The sequence below is a fragment of the Pipistrellus kuhlii genome, unplaced genomic scaffold, assembly GCF_014108245.1.
Source record: "Pipistrellus kuhlii isolate mPipKuh1 unplaced genomic scaffold, mPipKuh1.p scaffold_m20_p_2, whole genome shotgun sequence".
Taxonomy (NCBI): Eukaryota; Metazoa; Chordata; class Mammalia; order Chiroptera; family Vespertilionidae; genus Pipistrellus; species Pipistrellus kuhlii.
In genome coordinates this window covers 24,098,108-24,124,165 of record NW_023425515.1, presented here as the reverse complement: position 1 = coordinate 24,124,165, position 26,058 = coordinate 24,098,108, and positions in this window count along the sequence as shown.

Genomic DNA, 26,058 nt, shown 5'->3' with positions numbered 1-26,058 from the left:
GAGTGTCTGCTACGGGTATAGTCAGGCTGGTAGATTTTTAACATCATGAGCTGATAAAATTAAAGTCCCCCAAACCTGGGACTTGCATATCTCCTTTCTCTGGAAAAGAGAAATGTTAGCTGCATTTTGGAGGACTGGGAAATTGTTGTTTGCCAAAAGCGTCTCCTCCCGGAAACACTCACTTCATCAGTGTTTAAATACTTCCATAGTCTTCACTGCTTCCAGGAACAACACATGTGGGAAACCTTTGTATTTAAAACCCAGTCTCAAAATAAGATATTTGGCATCTAGTTCCAAGCTATCTTGGGGAAACCATCATGTTTGCCTTTGTTTTTATTCCTTTTTTTTTTTTTCATTCCACCTTCACTTGGCTTCTCTGTGAGAAGTCCTGATGAGGAATTTATAATCTCTTGCCTTCAAATACCTTGCATGCTATCAGCTATAAACATATAGAAGCTGGTGTACAAACATCTAACTTTTTCCCCTTATTTCTCAATTTATCCAAGTTTTTAGCCACCATATCTGACCAGGAAAAAAAAAAAAACACCAATTCTCATTCTTCCCACTCAAAGTAACTGGATTTAAATGTGGTCAATCAGGATTTAAACTTCGTCTGTGAATGCTCTCTATTCAAGACAAGCTATGTAAGTTTTGGGCCCCCTTGCAAAATGACAGTGCAGAGCCTCTTGTTCCAAATTATTAATAATTCTAAGATAGCAAAAGCAGAGCATACAATCAAGCTTCTGAGCTTGGAACCCTATACAGATCCCAGGACATGCATATGATAAGACCATTTGAATGTTTTTACTTTCCCTCTACCGAAGTGTACGAGGACAGTTGAACATTTTTACCTGTAGATTATTTTCCAGGGAGAAGGCCTCACACATATCAGAATCTTCATTTAGTATTTATGTTTTGTATTCCCATTCATTTCATCATTGTCTATTACTTATCACTCTGGGGTCTGTCTGTTTAGAGTTCCTTCTCAGTTATTTTATTCACATGGTGTATAATGGTACACCTGACTTTATTGCAAATCCATAAGTTTCATTTTTTTTATTTTGGCAAGTGAATAATATTTTGGTTGCTCACAAGATTCTTCATGCACAGACCTTTCTCTTGGAAGTATATATTGACATTAATCCACTGCCTTCTAGCATGCTGTGTTGGAAAATATGGTTCAAATGACAGTCTGATTCATTTTTCTTCGTACTTTTTTTTAAATCTTGAAGTTTATAGAATTTATCTCTTTGTCTCTTAAGGTCAGGCATTGTAGTAGAATATGCTGAGTTATGTAACTTTTCTCTTTAACACTGCCTAATACTCAGAATAAAAATTCTGAGGACAATGTGTTTCTTTAGACTTATTCTCTCATCAGCTCAGATACATTTTTTTGTTATCCTATATAATAAAAGGCTAGAAACCATAAGCATAACAACCGAAACAACCGCTCCACCAGTCACACACTATGAGGTGCATTGACCAGGGCACTGGCTAGCAGCAGCAAGCAGGGAGCTGTGGCATCGAGCATCCATCATTGTATGATGGCATCGAGCATTCAGCATTATGGGGTGGCTTCATGCATCCAGCATTGTGGGGCAGCTGCAGCAGCGGCAAGCATGGAGTGTCATGGGGCAGCGTCCAGTGAGCGTCATGGGCAGTGGACATGGTCCTGATCATAGGCTAGTCCTATGGACCCTACTGCTCACAATTTTGTGCGCTGTGCCTCTAGTTTGTTTATAAAATAAGCTCTCCATCTGTTCTTTGCTCCTGATGGAATTGATATTGCCCATATATTAGGTCTCCTGGATCTGTACACACATTTGCTTGCTTTTTTCTCCACGATTTCCTTCTCTGCAAATTTCGCTACATGCTCTTGATCTTCCAATTCAGATTTTAATAACCACTCTTCCATTCTTCTATAAAACTTTTAGATTAAGAGATCATGATTTTTATTTTATTATTTTCTCAGTGTTGTAGGAAAATCTTCTTTGATGTTCTTATTACCTCTTCTCTTGAGTTCTTCGATAGGTTTTCCAGCATCTTCATTTCTCTGAGAAGCCACCTAGACTAGTGCTCTCCTTGTTCTCTTTCTTGCTCTGGATTCTCATCTCTTTCCTCTGGGCTCAGGCCACCAGTGGTATTCCAAGAGCAGGGCAGTGGGAATAGTCTGCCTCTCATACCAGCTGTTAAGAGGCTGGAATTCTGACATTCCAGTGTGGCTACTTCTAGCAGAGCCTTCTTCTGCCAGCTCCTTGTTGTGTTGACTTTTGAAAGGGGGGGGGGGGCAGGGGAGGGGACATCGATTTGTTATTCCACTTATTTAGGACTTCGTTGGTTGATTCTTATATGTACACTGACCAGGGATTGACCCTAAAGCCTTGACATGTTGGTCGGAAGCTCTAACCCAATTGATCTATCCAGCCAGGGCCCACCAAATTTTTTTAAATTAAATTTTTTTTAAATTTTTAAATAAGTTAACTGAAAGCAAAAATAAGAAAAGTTCTATGTGCTATCATTATCATTTCTAAAATAAAAAAATACATTAGATAATCCATATAGAAAATTACTATCTTAAAATAGACTATTTCTCTAAATTAACAAAATGTCTCTTTGTAAAACTCTACTAAGTTATTGTTTATTTTTCCTTGTTGACCCTTGGCTTTGCTGACACTAACTTGTGGACTAGGCTAAGTCCATTTTGGAGAAGAAATCTGGCTGCTAAGGTATGAATAAAGGGGTAGGAACAGTCTATTTATTCAGGAGATTTATAATCTTGAATCTCAAAGCAGGCCATAGGGCGTGTCATACTAATATAACTCAAGCGTTTTGGTATGATAACATCATTTGCACATGAGATTTATGTGAAATATGAGGGAAGACTTTCTTATTTTCAGATAAATAATGGGATGAGTTAGCAGCTCAGCTCAGGGGCCTAAACTATGAGGACAAGATGGTTCTGATAAAAGGTACAAGAGAATAAACTAAGTGATATTTGGGGTTGCCATAGTCTCATGTAATAGCACTGCTGATTCTGTAAAGAGTAACATTTTTCTCATACATGTATCACCTTGTTTAGACTAACTGATAAGTTCTAAAGATTTTTCTTTCTACAGTAGAAAAGGCAGCTAACCAAATGCCAATGCAATTTACTTTTAAAAATTGTATTCACCAAAAAATAATATAGTATTGCAAGGGCTCTACTTCATTTTGCAAAGACTGTTAAAATTATTGATATTTCCCAGGCATTATGAGCTGCTTCTTTAGGGAAAAGGAGATTAATAAATGTTCAACATTTAATAAAGCCACTGTGTATTCTATACTTATTTTATTTCACTCTAGTTTTAATCTCCAAATTTTTGTTACTGATGTTAGCATATATCACATCAACTTTTAAAAAACAGCTTATTCTTGGGAACTTACATTTTTATTACTTTCCCATGTGAAGTCAATTAACCTGCCATTACCAGTAAAATCACTGTCAAATGGACATTGATAATTTCTAACAATAAGACTCCATTTCTGACTTTATTGCATTGGATATCCTAGATAACTACCTTGCTTTATGTTTTAATGTGAGATATCTAGTCTTATAGAAATAATACTAAAAACATCTAGCAATTTTATTGAATCCAAAATCATTTTAATTAACTGAAATTGCCATATAGCCTAGCAGCTCTGAGAGAAGTGATTAAAAAGAATCTATACTAATAAAAGACTAATATGCTAATTAGACCAGGTCGACCAGCCATCTTGCAGAAGTCTGACTTCCTTCCAGACAAAGCCATGGTGGTGGGGGCCAAGGAAGAGGCAGTTAGGGGCAATCAGGCCAGCAGGGGAGAGCAGTTAGGGGCCAGATCAGGCTGGCAGGGGTTTAGGGGCAAGATTAGGCTGGCAGGGGAAGGCCATTGTGAGTGACCAGGCTGTCAGGGGAGGGCAATTGAGGGTGACCAGGCCTGCAGGGGAGGGTAGTTGGGGGCATTAGGCAGGAAGGCAGGTGAGTGGTTAGGAGCCAGGGGTCCTGGATTGGAGAGGGTGCATGCCAGGCTGAGGGACACCACCCCCCCTCCCATGCATGAATTTTGTATACCAGACCTCTAGTTATTATGATAAAGAGCAAACAAAAATCAAGTTATAATTATATTTAAAATAATTTATTCTTGTTTTCTTCAAAGACCATTGTTCACTCTATTTTCTAGTGGCAACATTTGACAGTATTAGTATGTTGAATAATGCCCAGGCTGATGTGGCCCAGTTGGTTGGGCGTTGTCCTGTGCACCAAGAGGTTGCCAGCTCAGTTACCAGTCAGGGTTTTGCGTTTTATTCCCAGTAGAAAGCATGCAGGAGGCAGATGATCAATGTCTAGCTCACACAGTAATGTTTCTCTCTCTCTCCCTCTTCTTTCTTCTCTCTAACTAGGGCAAAGAATAAAGGTCTCATGGTGAAATCAACAGATTTGTAAAAAGCACTGGACAATATCCTAGGAGCATTTTTTGATGTACTGCCTGAAGCAGCTTTTGTGCTTCACTGGCAGAACTGAGTAGAAGTTGTGAGACAATAAAGCCAAAAACATTGACTATCTGATCCTCAATAAAAATAAAAAAAAAAGTTTGTCTATATTTCTTTAGATAACACATAGTTCTCCAATGAAGCACAAATTTATTCCTCTGTGAAGATGTATATTTTCCTCTATTTTTTAAAATTCTTTTGCTTGATTTATCCCATGTTTTCCTTCCTGTTACCCAAGATTCTTTCCTGTGTCCCCTCTTTCACTCTTCCTCCTTTAAATAGCCATAACATGAAACTAAAATATAATATTTAAAAATAATTTGTTGGATGAATTTTTATGTTTCTTCTTAAATCGAAAGTAAAAATATTTATTCTCAGCACATACAATGCCCTAAAAGTTAATTGGCAGTCGCTTTTCACTATGTTGTAAACATAGGCATAGGTCAATGACTGACCCTTAAAAGGACAGGACTCCTGACCTGAGAAAAGGGATTGGGAGTGGAGCAGTTAGTTGCCATCCCCACTGAGAGTTAAAAAAAAAAAAAGTAACATTTGATTGCATTTCAGTAAGAATTGCAAAAGTGACTTAATGTAATCCTTTTCTGTGGATAGTTCTTTACTTCCACTGCTGTGCAGAGAAAGCAGCGTGAAGTTTGGATCGACAGCTCAAAGTGTCACATCAGCACTTTAAAATATAAATGTACAGATATAATATGACATATAGTATATTATATCATAGATACAAAGTGTCAGCATTTTTAAAATCACAATATTCCCATGCAAGGAAATTTTCTCTGCCAGCCTCCCCTGCTAATTCTCTTTTGCCTCCCTAATTTTTCCTATTCTATTTTATCTTTTAATCTCTGTACATGTCTTAATTGTCATTTTTTATCAAGATCTATTGTCCTTGGTCTCTTCTCTTTATACATTCTCTGTCTGAGCACTCTCATCTATTACTTTCATTTTAACTACCAACTAATGATTCTCAGCCTAGATCATTAACTGTGAAATCTAACGAAAGCTGCAGACATTACATGCATAACTCATGTATTACATTGATATCTCCAACTTAGTTTTATTGGGTCAAACTTAATATAATATCTCCAAGTTCATTCCCTAAATTTATTTCTACATTCCTCCTCATCAAGCAACCCACACTCCTGTACACACATTTTCAATCAATCTTAAATTTGTTTCATTGCAGGAAAGGGTACTGACATCTGCAACTTTCATTGAAATGCATAAAAAAGATGGATAGCCAAAACCGGTTTGGCTCAGTGGATAGAGTGTTGGCCTGTGGACTGAAGGGTCCCAGGTTAATTCCAATCAAAGGCATGTACCTTGGTTGAGGGCACATCCCCAGTAGGGGGTGTGCAAGAGGCAGCTGATTGATGTTTCTCTCTCATTGATGTTTCTAATTCTCTGTCCCTCTTCCTCTCTGTAAAAAATCAATAAAATATATATTTTTTAAAAAAGATGGATAGATGAATAAATTGAGAGATAAATAGATTGGTAGGTATGTAATAAAACAAAAAGAACAAGTTAACTATAAAATTATGTGGTGGTTATGGATGCTCACTGTAAAAAGCTTTAAACATTTTTGTGTGTTTCAAATTTGTTTTCATTAAAAGTGTTAACAAAATTTATTTCAGTTTGCTCTCAAATTATCTTTAGTGACCACCACTTTGCCCTCTACCCTCATCAACTCTCACTTAAATTGTTACAATAGTGTCCTTGGTGTTCCTGCCATTATATTGTCCCTATTAGATACTCACTCCCAAATGAAAGTTCTCTAAAATGTTGTTTCTCAAAGTGTGATCCACAGACCAGTCAACATGTTGCCTGGAAACGTGCCAGCATCCAGCCAGCAGGACACCTGAGAGCTGGCTGGACATCCAGGACCCACTAGGCGTCCTGAATCAGGATTTACGGTTAAAAAGATCCCCAAGTAATTTGTACGAACTGTTAAGTATGAGAAACACAGCTCTATGTGACATCTGGATTCTACGCTATTCCCTTGCCGCAAACACCTCCATGGCTCCTCATTGCTCACAAGGTGATGCCTAAGATCTTTAGCAAGGCTCACAAAGCTATCTGTCTTGGGTGATGTCTACCTTAAAAACCTCACCCCTTACCACTCTCCCTACTCCTCCTCCACCCCCAGGGATCTGCCTAATGCACATGCTTACCTGTTTTGACCATTTTTATTATTTCCAAGGCATATGTGTCTTGTCTCATTCTGATTTCCTTTCTGTAACATTCTCCCTATGCCTTAACCCTTGGCCTAACTCTGTCCTAATGGTCCTTCAAAAGAATTTAGTCTGCATTGCTCCCTTATTATTTTATGCCTATACTTACTGTATCCCTGTGTTGTAATATTTTTCCAGTAGGAATCAATTTGTTACTTTTCCTATTAGGCCGTGAACCTCAGAAAGCAAAATATGTTTTATTCATGATTACATTCTTGAGTCTTAGAGTAGCTCTTGTCACAGTGTGAGATATTTAATAAATGCTTCTTAAACTGAACCCAAAAGGAGGTGACCATTGTGGAGGATGTAACTCAATATGGAGTGGTGGTGACGAAAGCGACTGCTATAGGATAAACAAACAAGTAAAAACAACTTTATTATAGCTATAGTCATTTAGCTATATCTGCCAAGTTACTAATCTGTTGTGAGCGCTTATCTACTTTCCAGCTCTCTGAATTTATACAGAATAAAACAGCTATTTGATTAAGTATATGTATCCTGAATTAAAAATAAAAGACATGAAGATTCACTGAGCATAAATATTTACTGAGTATCTTTAAGATGAAGTTAGTCTTATTGCGATGTAACTATGCTTTTATTATACTTAAAGGGACTTTCTAAGAGAGTGATAGCAATTCTATTTTATCAATTTTCATGTACATGGCCATGTTTATCAACAAAGATAATTAAATGTCACTTAGATATTCATCAGGCAATCAGCCATCTGTAAACAAAGCATATTTTATATCTAATTTTGACCTTTGCCTGTGATATTATTACAATTAAATAGAGAATTAAATACTCTTGTCTATGTACCTTGTTAGTAAGGTAAATCAGAGTTGAAAGTAAAAAAATAAAAACTTTAAAAATTCTTTCAATTTAAGCTCTAATCTTATTTGACCTCCAATAAAAAGCAGTTTTGAAATTTACTAGTAAAACATGTTTTGTTTTTTTAAATTTTGCATTTAAGTATGCCAGTGGAATTCATCTATCTTTAAAATAATTTTAGATGCCAACCACATAAAACTAAATTATTATTATTATTATTTGTTAATCCTCACCTGAGGATATCTTTCCATTTATTTTTAAAGAAAGTGGGAGGGAGAAAGACAGAGAGATCAAAACATTGATGTGAGGGAGTCACATTGATTGGTTACTTTTGTACACGCCATGACCAGCATCTGGGATTGAGCCTGCAACTGAGGCACATGCCCTTGAGAAGAATCGAACCTGGGACCTTTCAGTCCATAGGCCAATGCTCTATCCACAGAGCCAAACTGGATAAGGCTAGAACTAAATTACTTTATATAAAACTAATAAACTGAGAAATTTAGAGACTTTTTTCCAATCTCCTTCCTTCCTTTCTTTTTTCTTCCACACCATTGAGCAATTAAGTTGTGTAAAACATGCTATGCTAGCTTTCAGGGATATGAAGATAAAGCATCCTTTCATTCACTCCACAAATATTTAGCCACTTCTGTGTGCCAGGCACTGTTTTAGGCCTTGGAGATACAGCAGTTAAGGGACAAGCTCCTGTGCTTTTGGAATTTATATTCTAGAGGGTGACAGACAACAAGTAATGGAATGGATAAGGAGTACGATTACTGACAGGTGCTCTGGAAAACATAAAGCAGGATATTGGTGTGGAGCATATAAGGTGAAGGAGCAAGGTAAGGATGCTGTCTTAGATGGAAGAGCAGGAAAGTTCTCTTTGAGAAGACAATACCTGGCTAGAGAACCAAAACACCTGAAGAGCTGACCAATTTGAAAATTGGGAGTGGGGAGAGAGATTCTCAGCAGAGGGAACAGCAAGTATAGACTCTACCTCTGAGACTAAGTCCGAGATATTTTGAGCCACAAAAAAGGCAAAGCTCTCTGGAACACGGGGGCCAAGAAGAGTGTGGTAGGATAGAAGGCCAGGAGGGCAGGCATGATCAGATCACATGATGAGTTTGGATTTTATTCAAAATGTGTTGGGAAACCATAAAAGAGAAGTAAGAAGATAGTTTGTGAAATAATTACCATCTTACAAAGGTCATTCCGACTGCCGTGTGGGGAAGGAACCATAGAGAAACAAACGGAAGCAAGGAGTTTGGTTGGGAGGTCATGACAGCATTTCAGGAAATAAGTAGTCGTATCTTAGATTTCTCCCCACATCGGGAGAGAGAAGTGGTTGAATTTGAGATATATTGCTAAGCTGTGTTTTGCTTAGAGTTAGGGGAACTAGCAAAAAAAATAATCAGAGAAGACTCCTGTGTTCAGTGATGGAGTGGATAGTGAGTTAAGATGGCTAGAGGGGGCAGAAGCATGGGGGGGGGGGCATTGGGAGTTAGATATAAAATACCTTTATACATCCACGTGGAAGGGCCAGGCAGAGAGTTTGATTATGTACAACCTGAGCTCAGAGGACAGGTCAGGAAGTATAAATTTGGATATAATCTCCCCCAAAAAGATGACATTTATAGCCCAGGGACCGAATGACATCACTTAAGGAAGAAATAAATAAGAAAAGCCTTCAGGGTGACCCAAATCACACTAATATAGAGCCAATGAGGGAGACAGGGAAGGCACAGCCAGTAATAGCAGGGCCCCTGATGTAGGAGGAGCCCCAGGGAGCAGTAAGGCTCCGCGGGCATGGGCAGCCACTCAGTGCCTCAAACTCAGGCCCCACACCTGCTTGCTCCACTGCCATCAATTCTTAACTATTTTATTTTTGAGTTTGTGTTTTGTAAGTGAAGTTTGATGGAACAGTGAAGCATGCAAGCAAGGAGAGTGAGCAGAGAAGATAAGTGCAAAAGTGTATCCTCCATTGTTGGAGACCGGGTGTAAGCTGACAAAGTCCTTGCATTCGAGGGGGCTAGCAGGGCTGGCCCCCTACCCACACAGTTTTTCCAGACTTGTTTGGATGGCTACTATTAGTAGAATGAGAGCAACCTTACATGGCTTGCCAAGAAGTCTGTAACTATTTACTGAGATTTGCTGTACTGAGTATGTATCCTTCTGCTCTGTCTCTCCATTAGAGATTAAGAGGGACAAAGAATACCCTTGACAGACCTCCTATGCAGTGTTTTGTGTATAAAAGGCATTACACAGTTAATAAAGTCACTACAGTTGGTCAATGACTACATGTAGTCCTCCCAACTTCGCTTTCCTGTCTTTCTTTCTTTTCTCAGTTCCCACCTCCCTACCTCATCCTGGTTCAACCATCAGGCTGGCCCTGGCACTCCATTCCTTGCTACCCATTCACCTTTGTGATGCCCCCTGAGCACAGAATCCCAGTGCAGCCACCGGGTTAGGGTTCGCAGTGAGAGGCTCAAAGCAAGGCCAGGTCAGCATGTCACACCCACAACAGAGCAAGCGGTGGTGTTGGAGCTGACGACCTCAGGAGGCTGTGCTTCCTGTGCAAACCAGAATTGGCTTTTAGAGCAGGAAAAAGGCAATGGTGGTCTACAAAACATGGACAATCAGAACCTGATCATTTCCTTTCTTCCTTACGTGACTTCCCTGTATTAGCCGACTACTTGCACTGAGGATGATAACATACAGGGAAAGGGAAAGATAGAGCAACCCTCCCATAAGCCAACAAGAGTAGTGATAGCATGCATGCATGCCAAGAAGTGAGCCCGGCTGGTGTGGCTCAGTGGTTGAACATGGACCTATGAACCCAGAGATTATAGTTCGTGCTCAGGATGTGCTTCGATCCCTAGTGGGGCACCTGTAAGAGTCAGCCAATCAATGATTCTCTCTCATCATTGATGTTGCTATTTCTCTCTGCCTCTCCTTTCCTCTCTCAAATCAATAAAAATATGTGGAGTTTTGTGGGCGGGTTTTTTGTTTGTTTTTTGAAAAAGAAGAGAAATAAAGAGGAATTGTGTCATTTATGAGTTAGATGTGTTTATATTACTATTGAAATCCAGCATTACACAATGTAAAGGTAAACAGTAAAATTTATGCTTATAATTTTAATTTAAATGTTTTTCTTTACTTATGAACAACAATGAAGACAAGAAAACATCATAACAAGTTGAGGTACAGTCAGTGGAAGGAAGAAAAAAAGCTTTATGCATAGTACCTTAACTTTTTTTTCTTACTTTTTGAATAAGGAAGACCACATTTTCATCTTGGCTTGGATCCAGCCATTACATAGCTGGTCCTGCCTAGAGAATTTGGTGTCCTGGAAGTCAAGTGGTGAAAATGACTCCAGAAGAATGGAAGGGTCTGCATCAAATGCTGCTGATAATTATGTTAGATGAAGACAGAAAATTGATCATTGGAGATTATTTAAAGTTAATTTTGTCAGTATATTTTATTAATATATAATATATATATATTACAGAGAGGAAGGGAGAAAGATAGAGAGTTAGAAACATCAATGAGAGAGAAAAATTGATCAGCTGCTTCCTGCACACCTCCTACTGGGGATGTGCCTGCAACCAAGGTACATGCCCTTGACTGGAATCGAACCTGGGACCTTTCAGTCCACAGGCCAGTGCTCTATCCACTGAGCAAAACCGGTTAGAGCTAATTTTATCAGTTTATAGGTGAAGTATACTTATATAATAGAGTAAGAATAGAAAAAATGAGGGAGTGTGTATACACTCATTTTTATCTATCATGTTTTCTTTTAAATGGTTGTTATTTTTTTCTTTTTTATTATTATTATTGTCTGAAGTTTTACATATGTCTTCTTTTCCCCCAATTCCCTTCTTCCCCAGCCATTCCCACCCCGGGCAAGCCCCCACTGCCCCAGTGTCTATATCTATTGGTTGACTTATATGCATGCATATAAGTCCTTTGGTTGCTCTCTAATCCCCAACCCCCATTTGTCACTGGATCTATTCTTGTTCATCAAATTATGTTGATCATTATATCCTACATATGAGTGAGAGCATGTGATATTTATCTTTCTCCATCTGGCTTTTTTCACTTAGCTTGATGCTCTCCGGTTCCATCCATGCTGTTGCATTTTATTTATTCTAACTCTACTTCAAGAATAAATCAGCATTTGTTCAATGTAAAATGAAATCACCCTAAAACTGAAATAAGGTAAAAAATATATAATTAAGTTATGTACTGTTTATATCTTCTGTTGTGTCAGGTAATAAAAATGTTATTTTTTCTCTTCTTTTCCTTTGCTTTCTCTTTATTTTTCCTTTATTACTTTGAAGATGTCTATACTAAAGGTAGTGAATTATTATTAGATCAAATTTTGCACTTAAAAATAGCTTGTTAAGTAAAAAAAAATGTATGTTTCCTACTTTGTTGGCAATATTAAAAATGCAAATAAACTACAATATCCAAAACTTTGCCTTCCTCCATATTATTAACATAAAAAGTAAAACTTGCAGTTCTTTATGTAGTAGCTTAAGTCAGGCACTAGATGGCAGATGTTACCATAGTCAACAAATCCTTTCATGAAAGGAAACTGGATATAAGCTCACTTAGAATTATGAGTTGCAGAAACATAAACTTCTACTGATTGATCATCTCTGTTCTTCCTTCTTTTGAGGACTTCATTTGGTGGGTGGCTGATTTCTATGATAGTTTTCCTTGCATAGAGGTGGAAGGATTAAAGCTTTCACCTATATACAAGATGGATAGTTTGAAAGCAATTCTGGAATTTTATCAACTCCATAAAATATAAAGTGGAATCACAAAACTGGCTAACAAATGGCATTTAAATGATTATGAAGATGAATGGCAATGTTACACTGAAGTGTTTTCAACCAAGACCAAAGGAATAGCCTCATAGATCTTATATCTTACAAAGAAGAAAATTGCATAAAGATTGCAAACCAAAGCTAATATATAAACTGGTATGTTAAACCAGTTCTAATGCATTAAAATACTTTTGATATATTGTTTGTTCATTTGATCAATATGTTGGTTATTTATTCCTTACATGGCAGTTTCAAGTGATGAGTACAAGGAGAAAAAAAGAAAAACAGCCGAAACCGGTTTGGCTCAGTGGATAGAGCATCAGCCTGTGGACTAAAAGGTCTCAGGTTTGATTCCAATCAAGGGTATGCACCTTGGTTGTGGGCACATCCTCAGTAGGGGTTGTGCAAGAGGCAGTTGATTGATGATTCTCTCTCATTGATGTTTCTAGCTCTCTATCCCTCTCTCTTCCTCTCTGTAAAAAATCAATAAAATATATATTTTTTTTAAAGAAAAAAGAAAAACAATCCTGAGCTGGTGGAATACTGCTATACCACACTGTTTAATGCTGTCCCTCCATTATACAAATTGAATTTCAGAATCTGCTAGAGGTTATGTTTTAATTAACCAAATTGCTTTTGTGGAGTTGCATATTGTTTCTATTTTGGCTGATGGCTTTAAATATACTTAAGAAACTAAGGCTTATAAAATGTAAACTTTTATAAGTTTTTAATTTTCCTAAGTTTACATACTGATTTTTTTCTTATGATAAAGAGGATTTTTTTTCTCTTTGATAATTTTGTTAACATTTAATTTTATTAAGATAGCTGTGGATATCCTGTGGTACTATACACCAAAGATCTTTTAATTTTGGGAAAATATTAAAACAATAGGGATTGATTGACATAAGAAACTTTAGAACTTAAAAAATAAAGAATGTGGTTTGGAAAATAAACTGAATTTCCTACTGGAACTCTCCATCACACTCTCTTCCTTGGTTTCATCCTGCACTTTCTCCTTAAATTTCCCCCCCTCTCTCTGCCTGCCCCTTCTCAGTCTCTTCCTGGATTTCTCTTATGCCTGCTTCTTTGATGTTCTTGCTCTCAGGTTTCTTCCTTCCTTCCTCCCTTCCTTCCTTCCTTCCTTCCTTCCTTCCTTCCTTCCTTCCTTCCTTCCTTCCTTCCTTCCTCCCTCCCTCCCTCCCTCCCTCCCTCCCTCCCTCCCCCCCTCCCTCCCTCCCTCCCTCCCTCCCTCTCTCTCTCTCTCTCCTCTCTCTCTCTCTCTCTCTCTCTCTCTCTCTCTCTTTCTTTCTTTCTTTCTTTTCTTCTTTTCTTTCTTTCTTTCTTCTTTCTTTTCTTTCTTTCTTTTCTTCTTACTCTCTACTGTTGCTCTGTATAGTCTTGAACATTTAATTTACTCCCAATATTTCAACTACAATGACTACAGTGGTTGCTCTCCAAATACTTGATGCCAGTAACACATGGAAATTATACTTAGCCTCCGGCATTACACTGTTTTTGAACACTTAATGGTTAGGTGATCTTGATAAATAATCTCATTGTCTTAATTTTCTATCTTGTAATTTAAGAATAATAAGAGTCCTAGTATCTGTTGTTAAGTAAGAATGAAGTAATTTATGTAATGCACTTAGCACAGAATCTGGCAAAGTGTAAGGACCCAATAAATATTCCACCAAGGACTACTTCTTAAAAAATAAAGCTATAGCAATTGAATGGCTCTATTCAGATGTCTTATGGGAACTTTAAAATGATATATCCAAATCTAACAAATCAATATCCTAACCTCCCAAAAATAATTTTCTTTCTTAAATGTTTAATATTTAGTATTCTGTTATTTTCCTCTAAAATCAGAAACAAAGATATTTACTATATTCATCATATTTACTATATATGTTATAAATACTAATCAGTGGAATTTGACAATCAAAAGCAATTATGAAATATGAATAGGAAACAAAGGTTAAATTTATTTTTTAAGAGAAGATGTGATTATGTATCTGAAAAATTCAAAACAACAATAATTAATAAGACAATTTGATAAAGACACAGGTTTAAAATTAAAATGTAAAAATCAGTAACAGGTATATACATACATATACATGCTTATGTGCTACATTCATATATTATATATATTACGGTTGTTGTCGGTCAACTCATAAGGAACCCATTTTCCAAACTTTTGGACTTTGCCAAGTGCATGCAATTGATTGGAAATTGTTTTTTGTGAACAATTTAAAGTTGTCGCAAGCTCTTGTTGGGTAATTTGAAGATTTTGCACCAAAAGAGCTTGAAGAGCTTCTTGATCAAAATTGGACACACGGCCTCGACCACTCTTGTCATCTAACAAAAAATTTCCCTCGCGAAATTTCTCAAACCAACGCTGGCATTTTCTGGCGCTAACTGCATCTTGACCAAGAGCACTACAGATGTTTTTTGCGTGCACTTGGCAAAGTCCAAAAGTTTGGAAAATGTGTTCCTCATGAGTTGACCGACAACAACCGTAATCAAAGAGTCACAATTTGCAGTTCGCTCCTCTCTTGTCAAAACCATTTGCCGTTTTTAGAGCAAATTGTTACCGAGATGAACAATGGGTGCTGTATGTTAATTTGAAAAGGCGGCCTCAATGGTTGGACAAAAATGAGGCTCCGCAGCCCAAGCCAAAACCTGACTTGCATGCGAAAAAAGTGATGTTGTGTGTTTGGTGGAATTTTAAAGGAATTCTTCATTATGAACTTTTACCATCTAACCAAACCATTACAAATGCAGTGTATAGCGCCCAATTGGAAAGGTTAGCCCAAGCTTTAAGAGAAAAAGAACCCGTGCTGATTAATCGGAAGGGCGTAATTCTTCACCAGGATAACGCACGACCGCATACTGCAAGAATCACTGCTGAAAAACTGCGCCAGTTGGAATGGGAAGTTCTCCCTCAACCTTCATATTCTCCTGATATTGCCCCTTCCGATTACCATTTGTTTCGTTCTTTGCAAAACTTTCTTCTTGGAAAAAAATTTAATAATGAAGAATGCCTCAAAAATGCATTGACGGAATTTTTGCATCAAAATCACAAGAATTTTACAACAGAGGGATTAAAATGCTTCCTGAGCGTTGGGCACAAGTATTAGAAAACAATGGCAACTATATTGTTGATTAAATTTTGTTGTGTTGTTTAAATAAATTCGATTTAAAAAAAAGTATTAGAAAACGACATTAATTATTACTAGACCTAATATATATATATATATATATATATATATATACCCACACATATGTAAAAAACCCAGTTAGAATATATAATTTGAAAATAAGACTACATTTGTTTTAGGAAAGAGAATACCTTGACATAAACTTAATAAGAAATGTATAAAACATTTCTTATATGAGCAAAATGTAATTTGCTTTTGAAAGATCTGTATCTTAGTGATTGGAAAGACATACCAATTTTAGAAAAGGGAGAGACTAATATCATAAAAAATATGCCAGTTTTTCCTAAATTAAGGGCTGGGAGGAAAAGCCATATCAGATTTTTTTAAGTACTATAAAGACTCTATAATTTAAATAGCTTAATATTAGCACATTAGACAAAGCAATGGAAAAAAATAGAAAATCCAAAAATAGCTGTGATCCCATGTGGAAAGTCAGTATGCAATATAGATGGCATCTCAAATTACTGGGGAAAGGTGGGTTTTTAAATCAATGTTGTTGTGATGACTGGATAGCCACATGCTGAAAAATAATATTGGTTTCATTTCTTGCAATATAAGCAAGGATAAAGTTCCATCAGGTCAGATATTTAAATCAAGGGGGGGGGGGGAGAGTCCCCAAAACAAAAACCATGCATGTATTCATAAAAATACTTGTGAATTACTCTATAATCTTGGGATAGGAAAACTTTCCTAAATATGTCTCAAAATCTAGAAGCAATGAGAGAAAATTAAATACATTTAATTATATAAAAGTTTAAGTTTCTTTCATGGTAAAAATATACCATGAGCAAAGTAAAAACACAAATGACTCATACAATTTAACAAAAGGAAGATAAACAATCAAATCAAAAAAATGGGCAAAGGACCTAATAGAGAATTTTTGAAAATGGACATACAGAAGGCCAAGAGACATATGAAAACATGCTCAAAGTCACTAATCATCTGAGAGTTGAAAATTAAAATGACAATGAGGTACCATCTCACACCTGTCAGAATGGCTATCATCAACAAATCAACAGATGACAAGTGCTGGTGAGGATGTGGAGAAAAAAGAACCCCGTGCATTGCTGGTATGAATGCAGACTGGTGCAGCCACTGTGGAAGAGAGTATGGAGTTTCCTCAAAAAGTTAAAAATGGAGCTTCCATTTGACCCAGTGATCCCACTTCTAGGAATATATCCTAAGAAAACAGAAACACCAATCAGAAAGGATATATGCACCCCTATGTTCATAGCAGCACAATTTACAATAGCTAAGATATGGAAACAGCCTAAGTGCCCATCAGCAGATGAATAGGTTAGAAAACTGTGGTACATCTATACAATGGCATACCATACTGTAGTAAAAAGGAAAAAACTCTTATCATTTGCAACAGCATGGATGGACTTGGAGAGCATTATGCTAAGCAAAATAAACAAGTTGGAGAAAGATAAATATCACATGATCTCACTCATTTGTGGAATATAATGAACAACATAAACTGATGAGCTAAAATAGATCCAGAGACACAGAAGCATCACACAGACTGTCAAACCTCAGAGGGAAGGCAGGGGAGGGTGGGAGAATGGAAGGTAAGAGATCAACCAAAAAGGACTTGTATGTATGCTTATGAGCATAACCCATGGGCATAGACAGTAGGGGGTTGAGGGCTGGTGGACAGGGGTGGCCAGGGATGGGTCAATGGGGGGAAAAAGAAGACATATGTAATACTTTAAACAATAATGAATTTAAGTAAAGAAAACACAAATGACAAACTAAGAAAAATTGCAAGGTATAGCATGAAAGGTCTACTAAAATATAATACAAAGTTACCCCTCATACACAAAGAACTTCTTGTAATATTGTGATGAAAAAAGCCAAGAACTCTGTGGTAAAATGGACTGATCTTTAGAAAGTTCATAGAAAAAAAAATGAAAATTGCTGTTAACTGTATGAAAAGTTGTCCAACCTCATTGGTCATTTTTGACTGGGTGATTGCTACATGAGTGTTCCTTGCATCCTTCCCGATACAGATCTGATCATGTCACTCATCTGGTTGAGAACTCACATGGCTTCTTCTAGCCTATAGGATAAAGCCCTAACTTCTTAGCATAACATTTGAGACTGCTTAGAATCAGAGTTCTAATTGTTTAATCTAATCCCTCACCATGACCCAACTCCTCAGCATGATGCTGTGATCACATCAAAGGTTTTGCTATTCTCCAATCATGGCATATATTTTTGTATATTTCATTGTTCTTGAGACATGATATTTCTGCTCACAGTGCCCCCTTTCCTGTTCTCTGCTTGGCGGAATCCTGCCAACCTTCAGACAGTCTTAAAGTTCATGACTGAACTTGCACTTGGCTTGTTCCTTTGAGTCCCCACAACACTTACAGGCATCTACTGAAGCCCTTCTTAGACACTTCTGTAGTAATTGGCTTTTATGTATGCCTCTGCCATGGGGAAAGGACAATCTATTGCCCCCATCTCCTTAGTATTTTTAGTGCTTAGCCATATACCTGTCCTCAAAGAGGTATGCAATACATTTGTTGAATAATGTAATTTGTATGCACTTGCCAAAGAGTCTTCAGTGTTTCTTGTATAAATCTTCTTTCAGTAAAGATGTCAGAGAAATAGAAACTGGGAAATAGATGTTGAACAGATTCTGTTTACTTAGCACTCTGAGTTTTGGCTATTAGTCAGGACTCTTTCAATTAAATGAAAAAAGATTCAACTTTAACTGCAAATGGGCAGTTTATTTGGTCCTAAAAATCAAACCTTGGAGAGTAGATTTGGCCTCAGAGTCAGTGGATTTCTATCTATCTCTCTGTCTGTCTGTCATCATCTGTCTGAATTGCATGCGCTCGCGCACACACACACACACACACACACACACACATCATCTTGAGCCTGAGATCTCCATGAAGCAGGAACTGGTGGTGGATAGCTCTGGGCTTATGTTCTCATAGCTTTGTAACTAGCAAGGAACAGAACTATTTCATGCCAGCTCCAGTTAGAAAAACTCCATAAAAGTACTCTGATTCACCTGCACCCCACGTCCATTCTTAAGTTAATTTCCATGACTAGGAAGGAGGTGCATGACCCCAGTTCAACACCATGCCTTATCTTTGTGGCGGGACAACGTGATTGGCTTTCTGCATCAGGGACATATTTTAGAATGAGACAAGAAGCTCCCCAAGACAGCAAAGATATTATCTGGGCATACAAAGGAATAACTCTTCATCGCACATGGGAAGAGCAACATCAGATCAAAGGTTGGAAGGAATGTTATGTAATTTTTATGACTAAATCTTTCTTATTCCTGATGCATAAATACTGTAGCTCAAAGGCATGCTAAAAAACATGTCAATCAGAATAAACAACTAATCAGGAGTTTTATTGAATGCTTTCATCTTTTCTTCTACTTCCTAATTATTTTTTAAATATTAATGATCCACCTAAAGAATAAAATTCTCTAACCTCAACTTTCTAAGCTTGATCAATTTTATTCTTTGTCAACTGTATTCTCTTTGTTCTTTCTCTCATCAAGCTTATTTCCCTCCAAACCAAATAACAGTATTCAAAAGGAACACAAAGAGAGAGAGAGAAGAGAAAATGTTTTCTTATCTGTGAATAAGGTACTGCTCAGAGATGTTTTGAGAGCAGAAAAGAAAGGGAACAAATGTTTTCATGATATTCACTCTTACCCGGATGTTCTGCCAGCACTTGGATCAGTGTTCTGTGTTCAGGAAACTGGGTGCCTGGACAAGTAACTTAAGAATTCTGGGAATGGCAATCAGGAAAAGTGACTATGAGGTGTTATCCTGCTGACTCGGCAGTCCCAACCAAAAGCTTCCTGTTGGATTAATATGCTCCACATACATTTAGGTGTCCATTATGTGCAAAGAACTATCTTAGGGACAGTGATAGACAAGAGGAGATGCTCTAGGTTAGCCTTCCTGACAAGAGACATGACGCTGAGTAGGATTTTGAAATAAATAACTTTCCCTCAGCAAAATAAACTCTCTAAGGTAAAGATATATTTATTTTGCTTATCTGTACTTTCTGCTTTGCTTCTCACAATAAAACAAAATGAAGTCAAAACATATTGGAAAATATTACAGGTACATCTCGCCTGGCATGAGAGGGACAAATGCCATTTCTGTCAATGAGCAACTGTGTGCGTTTTGGACAAGTTATTTAATCTCTCTAAGCTTCAGTTTCTTGGTCTGTGACATGGGGTTCATAATGAGACCTACCTCCAAAGTCAAGAGTATTAAATAAGATAAAATATAACAAAGTGATTAGCACTGTGCCTGGAAGAGGTGCAAGACAGATTATGTTCATTATTCTTGTTATTCATATGAAGGAAAATGTCAATTGAGGGCTAAACACACATAAAATCTGGTAATAAGTGGTATCTGACACAGTTTTTTTCTTTTCCAATATTTGCTCAAGTATGAATTCTTCAAACTCTTCCCACTTTATACTGAACAATCTCAGAAGCCACCTAGAATTCACTGATATAGGATCTCCAGGCCTTGAGTTGCTGTTACCTCCTGTTTTATTTCTAGCATAAGGAGCTAATAGAACTTCAGGCCAGTTTCTAGTTAGAACCTGCAAACCAAGTGACATTTGTCACCATACAACCCTGGATAATTGAAGCCTATATGGTTCCCTGTAGTTGAATCTCAAGGGCACCAATAAAATGGTGACTTTTCTCTTTCATAAAAGTTTCTCTTTCATCTCTTTTCCTACAACTGTATTTTTCAAGAGTATTCAGGTAAGAAGTGGTGAATGATGACAACTTTTTGTTGGCTTCTCTGTTCTTCCCTTCACCCCCTCTCTCACTCTCAGTTCTGAATGGGCTCTTAGTCTTCCTTGTACACAATGAGAAAGTTAAAACCTGTTTGCATTAAATGAAAAAAACAACAACAGCAATTTAGCAACAAATTAAAGTCTGTTGTCTTTAAGCATAATCTATGTTATCTACTGTTCCAAGTTTGTGGGCTTCTCAGGCCACTATAGCATTTTAGCACTGAAAAAGAATTTCATGTTTTTCCAATAATGCTCGGAGGCTGTCCAGTCCAACAGGGACTGAGTGGGGTTATCTGGTACAACTGGGTGTGTCTGGCTGCATCATTACTTGATTCTTTGTGTAATAATGACCCATTATTGGATGTTTTAAAATGGTTGAAAGCATCCAAACAACATTGTCTAACTGTTAGATTTTCAACCAGTCTTGGTGGTAGTGTGACTTTGACTTTATGACTTGACAAGAAAGGAAAATATGTCATCTTCATGACATTTATGTCCAGGATGTACAAACACGTCAGGGACTCCCAACTTCAAACGTTCAGGTGCTTTTTTCCCCACCATCCATTGAAATGTCCCCCAAATTTTAGTTTATAGAAAATAATAACTGACTGAATTAAGTCAGTCAACATTACAAAATAAACTGATCACAAACTGTGAAATAACAAATCTTAGCTGCATAAAAAATTATAATTACTCATGAAAATACCCACATATCTAGCCTTTTGAGTTACATGTCTTTATGACTACAGTACTTCTGTAGTCATAAAGTTTTATAAAACTCTGATAATAAAAAAGAAGTGTAAATGAGGTTGCAAAGAAAACATGCAGCACAAGGTGTGTGATGGAATAATCATTGTATTCATCACAGGCTATTACTTTGTCTATGATCAGAAGTTTAAATTATATTCACAAAGATTTCGTTATAACTTAAAGTGTTATGCACCCAGGCAGAAATAGATTTTTTTTATTTATGCAGCAGACATGTGTACATATGAATACATATATAACTACTAGAGGTGGTAGTTGGAGCATGAATGCCAGGGACTGCCTGGGTTCAAATCCTGACTGTGCCACTTAATGAGCACATCAGCTTGGGCAAGTTACTTCACTTCTCTGTGCCTCAGTTTCCTCATCTGTAAAATGAGGATAACAATGGAACCGAAGTCATTCAGTTGATGTGAAGACTGAAGAACTTAATACAGTGCCTGGCATATAGTGCAGAACAAATACTTACTGAGTACCTGCTATGCGCCAGGGACTCTTCTTCATCCTGGGGATGCTGAGAGGAACAGAACAGGGAAAGCCCCCTCTCCTCATCTGTGATTACATTCTCCAGCAGGAGGGAGACAACCCAGAGCATAGACTATAAGTACATCAAATAATTGGAGGTTATGATTAAATACCAAAAGGACAAGAAATTGAACTCACAATATAACTGGAGATGGATACTTTTTATTTTAATACAAGTCAAACAAGCATGCACACATGCACGTATATAGAATTGGCAGTTAGCTTTGGGTGCCCCCTCACTAAAGAACTAGTGAAAATACTTGGAGAGACATATTCAAATAATAAATTGACCTCTTTAAAACATAGGCTGGTCTCCTCTCTTGTGTTCTCTCCAGGTTCGGTTGTGCCTTCTCTTCTAGAGGCCGCCCATTTATTCGCAGAGCTGTGACTTCCCTACCCCTTTGCCCTCACTGTGGGTTGCCGCACACTGACTGCTGAGAAGGCTATGGAGTCCTGCTAAGGGAGCATTGCTTCACTCCCAGGCTGTTCTGTAATATTAGTAAATCTCTGGGGTTAAAAGCTTTTATCAACAGGGCATGTCTCCCTCTGTGTTTGCATGATGCTCCTGCTCTTCCACTCTCTCTGCTGGTGGCACTGCCTTTGCCGGCTTCCTCTGGTTCTTTGTCCATTGTCTTCTGTGCTATCACAATGGGCTATTTAGCCTAGTTCATCTGCAAGAGTAGCTTTCTCATTGGAGTTTGAATTGAAAGCAGATTTCCCTCATTGAACAGAAATGAGAATGCCGTGGCACTTCATATATAACATCATAGCTTTTCCTTGGCTGACATGGCTCAGGAGGTTTTCTGTTTAACACATTCACGCCCACTACAATGTAGGCAATAATAATATAGTGTAGTTGCTGAGGAAAAACGAAGACAATAGATCAGACATAATGCCTATTGTTGGAAAAATAATTCTTGTGTTAGTTCATTTATACTGAGTTTTTGTATAAAAATATTTGCTCCTGTGGTAAAAGTCTCTGATAATAAAATATCGTCATGCATGCAATACTTAAAATAAGAATTGTACACTGAAATGACTTCTAAGTATTTTTCTAGAATCCATGGTGAATTATAAAGGCTGGATCAGCAAAAATGGAAGTAAAATTTCTGGCCCTATTTTGATGTCAATGGTATTGAAGCATCAGGCAAGCAGTGGGAATATTCAGGAATTTGCTCTTTCTAGGCCACCCTTCTCAAAGTACACAGTTTATCACAGCTTTTTCTGCAATGTAAAGTAGATCTGCAAGAGGAGAATTTATTAAAGTTCATTTATTTTGCTTTGTGTGTGTTTTTTTCAACTTTAACACATTTTCATTAAATGTCTGAGAGAAGTATAGGAACTCTACCTCAAAGGCAGTATGCTAAATACAGAGTTACTGTGCAAAAACCTTTGCATACTAAAGATTAGTTTCACAGCAAATAAAATATTTTCCAATTATCCAATATAATAAAAGCCTAATATGCTAACTGTCCAGTCATCCAATCAAAACATAATATGCTAATGATATGCTAAGGATGCTTAACTGCTCACTATGACATGCATTGACCACCAGGGGGCAGGCAGTCAACCAGTCGACCAATCACCATGACATTCACTGACCACCAGGGGTCAGATGCTCAAAGCAGGAGCTATCCCTTGGTGGTCAGTGCCCTCCCACAAGGGGAGCACCGCTCAGTCAGAAGCCAGGCTCATAGCTGGTGAGCTCAGTGGTGGAGGAAGCCTCTCCCACCTCCATAACAATGCTAAGGATGCCCTACTGCTGGCCTAAACCAGGAGGGCTCCCAGACTGAGAGAGAGTGCAGGCCGGACTGAGAGACCCTCCCACCCCAGTGCATGATTTTTGTACACAGGGTCTCTAGTTTATAATAAAGTAACACAAATTGTACCTTCAAATTATGATTTAAAAATCTAGCTAACATTTGTTTTATCATGCTCTGTTATTAGCACATTAGCTATATTATTTATTTTCACAATCCCAATGAAGTAGGTATTGTTATATCAATTTTTGAGATCAATAAACTGAGGCATGAAAAGGCTTGCTAACAAAATTATTTACCATTAAGTCCACCATTACCTCCCATGAAGTTCTGAAGTTGTCAAATTCAGGGGGGAAAAGTGCAAATTTAATTAATAATTGTGTAAATCAGAGGCTTTATTGTAATCGGAATTATCTTCAATGTCAAGTAATTCAAAGCTTCAAATGGGACCTCTTAACTTGCAAAGTTAAGTGGGAAAGGTATTTATTTGTCTTTCAGATGAGAGAATGCTGCAGCTGCTCATTGTGCTTTGAATGAGTGGTTGCTATGAAAACATCTTTGTTGATGACCACAATGGTCTGCTGTAATATATTTATGTTCCTTTGGATCAGTTGTATCAGTAAAGAGTGTTTGTTCCACTTCAAAAGCAGATGCTGACCTAGTTCCCTGCCTGTGCTGGAGGGAAGGGCTTCGGCTCTGATGGGCAGTGAGAAGTCACTGGCTAACAGACCCACAAGAGACAGACAGAAAGCGCAGTTGGAACTTTTAAACATTTTTGTTTTGAACCCAGTGCCAACGATGTCTTTTTTTACATTATGGATTCAATGCTTAAGTTAGAGTTGTTGCTCTTTTCTCCAAAAGGCACGTTGTATCTTTCATCCTTGCAGCAATATGGCAATGGGGTGCTGGGATGCATTTTAGAAAGGAGGGGAGAAGAAGCTTGATGAATTACAGATTGAGGTGTTTTTCCAAAGGAAATAAGAACAAAGTGTGGACTTAGGAAAAAAAGGTTCTTGAAAAGTTTAGATAAATCTTCTTAACCTAGAGTAATTAATTAAGAAGTATCCTTAAATGCCTTTATTAGCATCTTTGTTTTTATTAATTCAAATTGTCCTAAATCCAAATTTGTGAAACATCTCCATTCTTGAGTATCATATGCTTTACATAGACTGTATTCAATAATAATTTAAGAGCCCTAACTGATTTGGCTCAGTGGATAGAGTATCGGCCTGAGGACTGAAAGGTTCCAAGGTTTGATTCCGGTCAAGTGCATGTACCTTGGTTGTGGGCACATCCCCAGTAGGAGGTGTGCAGGAGACAGCTGATCGATGTTTCTAACTCTCTATTCTTTTCCCTTCCTCTCTGTAAAAAAATCAATAAAATATATTTTTTAAAAAGAATAATTTAAGAAGGCATTTTCAGAAGAGTTGTTAAAGTTAATATAGATAGATTCAATATCTAGTTCCTAAGGAAAACAGAAATATGTCTTCCTTCAATAGATATTAAATCTATTCTTTAATAAAGAATCCTTTATTAAATCAACTCATTTCAATGGGTAAAATAATATGTTTGAATAATCCTCTGTTATCCAATCACCACAAAGTACAACTCAAAACAGTTTTGTTATTTAACTACTTGCTTTAAAGAACAAGTAGTTAAGAATGAGGAGTGGGCTTCACACAACCAAAGCTTGGCTACCAGCGCACTTCAGTTCCTTCCAGCATCAAATGATCAACAACTGGCTCAGGAGCTCAGGGAAGGGAGGGTGTTGCAAGGCTCCTGCAGGAGTTGTGACAGACAGGAAGGGGAGGAGACTTTCTTCTTTGAAGCTGGAAGTGGGAGGCAGATATTAATTCATGCAATAGCAAGCTCCATAAATACTACTTGAAATGTATGCTGAGAGCATGCATTTGAAAGTGGTTCCATTTTTGGTCTGTGTCTAGTGAAATATTAGGGATCTATAATTCTATTGCTATCACTCTAATAGTTTTACTCTAGCCAGCAGGTTAACTGAAGCCTTTCTCCATTTAATGTTTGGTGTCTTCCAAAGCTTAAGAGTTTGTGTTTGCTCAATAAAGCAGAAAAAAATGGAGCTCATGTTTGTCACTAACGTTTTAATGTATTAATGATGTCAATAATGAAACTTGAATTTACATTCTGGATGCTAGTTTAGTAAAGGAAGGTATTTGTAAAATAATTTACATATGAATGGATAAGTACAAATCAAGACATAGAGTTGGGAAGATACCAGACTTTTAACTGGAGTACTACACCTTGCTATTAACGTGTGCCTGAATCATATGCAGCTAGACAAATGAAGAAAGAGAGATTACAATTAAAATGTAAAAAAAAAAAAAAAAAATAGAAATTTACAATGCTCATGACAAACATGAGCTCAATTATGTTGCTTTTTGTTTCTGTGAGCATTACTGGAAAGAGTTAATGTCCTTATTAAATATTGGGGCATATTTTATAATTTGCCATTTATACCATTTTACTCTTTCAGGGTTTAGAAATAAAATCTATTTAAAACTTTGACCACATTAATAAAAATCTAGTTTTTATTATA